Source organism: Oncorhynchus masou, unplaced genomic scaffold, assembly GCF_036934945.1.
Source record: "Oncorhynchus masou masou isolate Uvic2021 unplaced genomic scaffold, UVic_Omas_1.1 unplaced_scaffold_1155, whole genome shotgun sequence".
Lineage (NCBI taxonomy): Eukaryota > Metazoa > Chordata > Actinopteri > Salmoniformes > Salmonidae > Oncorhynchus > Oncorhynchus masou.
Genome location: NW_027001303.1, coordinates 200,001 through 204,679, shown reverse-complemented (window position 1 = coordinate 204,679; position 4,679 = coordinate 200,001). Strand labels below are relative to the sequence as shown.

Here is a 4,679-nt window from a genome sequence, read left to right as displayed (position 1 = left end):
GTGTGTCTGTGCGTTTCCGGTGCTTACTCTGTCTCTCTGTCTGTTGTTTGAGGGAGCAGTCTGTACCAGTGTCTGTTGTTGTTTGAGGGAGCAGTCTGTACCAGTGTCTGTTGTTGTTTGAGGAAGCAGTCTCTATGACTGTGTTAAATTAAAGGGAGTATTATTTAACTGTGTCTGTTGTTGTTTCAGGGAGAGGTCTGTGAACGTGTCTGTTGTTGTTTCAGGGGAGAGGTCTGTAAACGTGTCTGTTGCTGTTTCAGGGAGAGGTCTGTGAACGTGTCCGTTGTTGTTTCAGGGAGAGGTCTGTGAACGTGTCTGTTGTTATTTCAGGGGAGAGGTCTGTGAACGTGTCTGTTGCTGTTGCTGTTTCAGGGAGAGGTCTGTGAACGTGTCTGTTGCTGTTGCTGTTTCAGGGAGAGGTCTGTGAACGTGTCTGTTGCTGTTGCTGTTTCAGGGAGAGGTCTGTGAACGTGTCCGTTGTTGTTTCAGGGAGAGGTCTATGAACGTGTCTGTTGTTGTTTCAGGGAGAGGTCTGTGAACGTGTCGGAGCCAGAGACCCTCCAGTTGACTGTCAGTAACCTGAAGCCAGAGGAGACCTACTCCTTCAGAGTGGTGGCCTACAACGACTACGGCCCTGGAGAGATCCGAGACACTCAAACTCACCACGCCGCCTGAGTGTAAGCCGAGTTGAGCCCTGCTCAGTATTCTCACCCGGAGCAGAAATACAATACAAGCCTTCCTCGTCCCACGTAGGCTCCAAGTATAAGTCATACTGACAAAACCTCACATAGCCAGAGCACTGCCCAGTTCATAGTCAACACACAAACCAAATCAAATTGTATTGGTTAGAATACACATATTTGTCAGATGTTATTGTGGGTGTAGTGAAATGCTTGTGTTCCTTAGCACCAACAGTGCAGTAGTATCTAACAATTAAAAACAACGCACACAAATCTAAAAGTAAAAGAATGGAATTAATAAATATATAAATATTAGGATAAGGAATGTCGTAGTCAGGAGTATAAATGTATATATACACTATCCGTTAAAGGTTTGGACACACCTACTCATTCAAGGGGTTTTCTTTATTTGTATTATTTTCTACATTGTAGAATAATAGTGAAGACATCAACACTATGAAATAACACTTATGGAACCATGTCGTAACCAAAAAAGTGTTAAACAAATAAAAATACATTTTAGATTTTAGATTCTTCAAATAGCCACCCTTTGCCTTGATGACAGCTTTGCGCACACTTCTCTCAACCAGCTTCACCTGGAATGCCACCTGGCTGCTTTTCCTTCACTCTGTGGTCTGACTCAGATCAAACCATCTCAATTGGGTTGAGGTAGTGGGATTGTGGAGGTACACAACTAATTCATACAGGACAGCCTAGTCCCAAAACCCACCCAGAGGTGAAGGTGAAGGACCCCCCGTTCTGTCAAAACCAGTAATGACCTGATTTTCCAATGCAGGAGATGAACACCAAGTAATCTGTGCAGTTTCACTGCAGCTCAATCCCCCCTTTCTACCAGTATAAACTTTTGAGCCATCGAGACCGTTTTGGTTGTTTTGCTCTCTTTCGACACCCACTTGCTTTACGGCAGTCATCTGAACCTACTGTCGTGGACGTCCACATTTTTTAAAAGAGGTCTTCTCACAAAACCGACTGTCCAGACCGAACCGTTGGAGCTACAAACCAATATCTACAGAGGATACTTTAGCGAACATTCATTCGTTCGGTTGTTTTGCTCGACGAGGCACAAAAGCTTCATGGGAGTCGTCTGAAGGTAACCCAGTTCCTGGGCTGAAGGTAACCCAGTACCGGGCTGAAGGTAACCCAGTACTGGGCTGAAGGTAACCCAGTACCGGGCTGAAGGTAACCCAGTACCGGGCTGAAGGTAACCCAGTTCCCGGGCTGAAGGTAACCCAGTACCGGGCTGAAGGTAACCCAGTACCGGGCTGAAGGTAACCCAGTACCGGGCTGAAGTAACCCAGTACCGGGCTGAAGGTAACCCAGTACCGGGCTGAAGGTAACCCAGTACCGGGCTGAAGTAACCCAGTACCGGGCTGAAGGTAACCCAGTACCGGGCTGAAGGTAACCCAGTACCGGCTGAAGGTAACCCAGTACCGGGCTGAAGGTAACCCAGTTCCCGGGCTGAAGGTAACCCAGTACCGGCTGAAGGAAACCCAGTACCGGCTGAAGGTAACCCAGTACCGGGCTGAAGGTAACCCAGTACCGGCTGAAGGTAACCCAGTACCGGGCTGAAGGTAACCCAGTACCGGGCTGAAGGTAACCCAGTACCGGGAAGTAACCCAGTGGTTGAAGGTAACCCAGTACCGGCTGAAGGTAACCCAGTACCGGTTGAAGGTAACCCAGTACCGGCTGAAGGAAACCCAGTACCGGGCTGAAGGTAACCCAGTACCGGGCTGAAGGTAACCCAGTACCGGCTGAAGGTAACCCAGTACCGGGCTGAAGGTAACCCAGTACCGGGCTGAAGGTACCCAGTACCGGGCTGAAGTAACCCAGGGCTGAAGGTACCCAGTACCGGGCTGAAGGTAACCCAGTACCGGTTGTAGGTAACCCAGTACCGGCTGAAGGTAACCCAGTACCGGGCTGAAGGTAAACCAGTACCGGCTGAAGATAACCCAGTACCGGGCTGAAGGTAACCCAGTACCGGCTGAAGATAACCCAGTACCGGGCTGAAGATAACCCAGTACCGGGCTGAAGGTAACCCAGTACCGGGCTGAAGGTAACCCAGTACCGGGCTGTAGGTAACCCAGTACCGGGCTGAAGGTAACCCAGTACCGGGCTGAAGGTAACCCAGTACCGGGCTAAAGGTAACCCAGTACCGGGCTGAAGGTAACCCAGTACCGGGCTGTAAAAACGGGACCAAACAACGGGTCAAACATTATATCTGGGATTCTAGCTGTCAATTTGCAGTCTACAAATGATATGTTCCGTCCCCCCCCCAGTCCCCCCGTCCGCCCCCCTACCCGTCCCCTCGTCCTCCCCCCTAACCCCCCCGGCCATCCTCTCAAGCAAAAATGGTCCCGTGGCTGAAACTAGTTGATGATCCCTGGTCTAGACCTGCAGGGTAGAAGGGAGAGCACGGTAACATGACATTCTTCATCTGCTGCTCCAAATACAGTGTCACACTAGTACACCAGTAGTCGCACACACACACACATCTACACACACACACATCTACACACACACACACACATCTACACACACACACATCTACACACACACACACACATCTACACACACACACATCTACACACACACACACACACATCTACACACACACACATCTACACACACACACACACATCTACACACACACACACACATCTACACACACACACACACACCTACACACACACACACACATCTACACACACACCGCGATGTACCAGTACACTCTCACAAAACAATCTCTATCTTTACTCCATGATTCTGAGCAGAGATCAGCTATAGATTATTCTATATAAGGAGAAGAGTAAAACCTGGCCGAACCAAAGACAGATTTGGGGTGTTTTTAGGGCACATGGAGTCTAATTGAATTCTTTCTTTGTCTCTATCCCACTTGTCTTTTTGTTCTGTCTCTGCCCGGTCTGAAGCAGCAGTATACAAGGTGGTATTACAGTGTGTGGAAGCTGATTCCCATCTCCCCTGATCCTTCCTTAGCTCTGCTCTCACTGGGGCCTCATCTCTCTAGCCTGCCAGATTGCATTGTTCTATAAGACCTTGTGGAGGTGGAAAACATACCATTAAAATATCTGCAGCTCACCTTTTTAAATCACGCTTTACTATTAAAACATTTAAAATTGGCACAAACACCTTTAAAGGGCCCAAATTGAAGCTGTTTTTTATTTTATTATTATTATTATCTCAATATCAAATTGTTTCTTTGTAATCATTAAAGACCCAGTGCAGTCAAAAATGTGATTCACCTGTGTTTTATATATATTTAAACTCTGGAATAATACTGGAAAATTAGGAAAACTATGTTAATGCCTTTTAACTGTAAAAACTGTTTGAATTAGTTAATTGACCAATAAGGAAGAGAGTTCCATACCTCACGACCAATAATAGTACATGTCCCCCCCCCCCCCACTCAGACCACTCCCAGACAGTCCTAGAGGAATTATTGCTTGAAAAATTGTTCTTTGTTATTAAGAAGCTGTTTTTGTTTATTTTTGACCATTTTAATGGAAAACAATCACAGTAACGGTACTTAATTGCTACCCAGATATGATTGGATTTTGAGGTCAAAATGGCTGTGTTGGACCTTTTTAAGTAACTTAATGTTTTCAGTTTAAATGGTCAAAAATAAACAGGAAATAGCTTCAGATGTGTGTGTGTGTGTGTGTGTGTGTGTGTGTGTGTGTGTGTGTGTGTGTGTGTGGTGTGGTGTGGTGTGGTGTGTGTGTGGTGTGGTGTGGTGTGGGTGTGGTGTGGGTGTGGTGTGTGTGTGTGTGGTGTGTGGTATGTGTGTGTGTGTGTGTGGTGTGGTGTGGTGTGGTGTGGTGTGGTATGTGTGTGTGTGTGTGTGTGTGTTTCTGATCAGTTCATGTGTTCCTGTCCCAGCAGTGCAGGTCCCCGGGCCGGTGGAGAACCTCCAGGTAGGGTCCATCTCCCCCACCTCCATCCAGGCCTCCTGGGACGCCC

The 4,679-nt window shown here is 47.4% G+C and overlaps 1 pseudogene; it reads left to right on the top strand.

Annotated features, from left to right (window-relative positions):
- The first annotated feature begins 524 nt into the window (after nucleotides 1-524).
- The window catches only part of LOC135529387 (netrin receptor DCC-like), a 197,934-nt pseudogene continuing 193,779 nt past the window's right edge, over nucleotides 525-4,679 (top strand).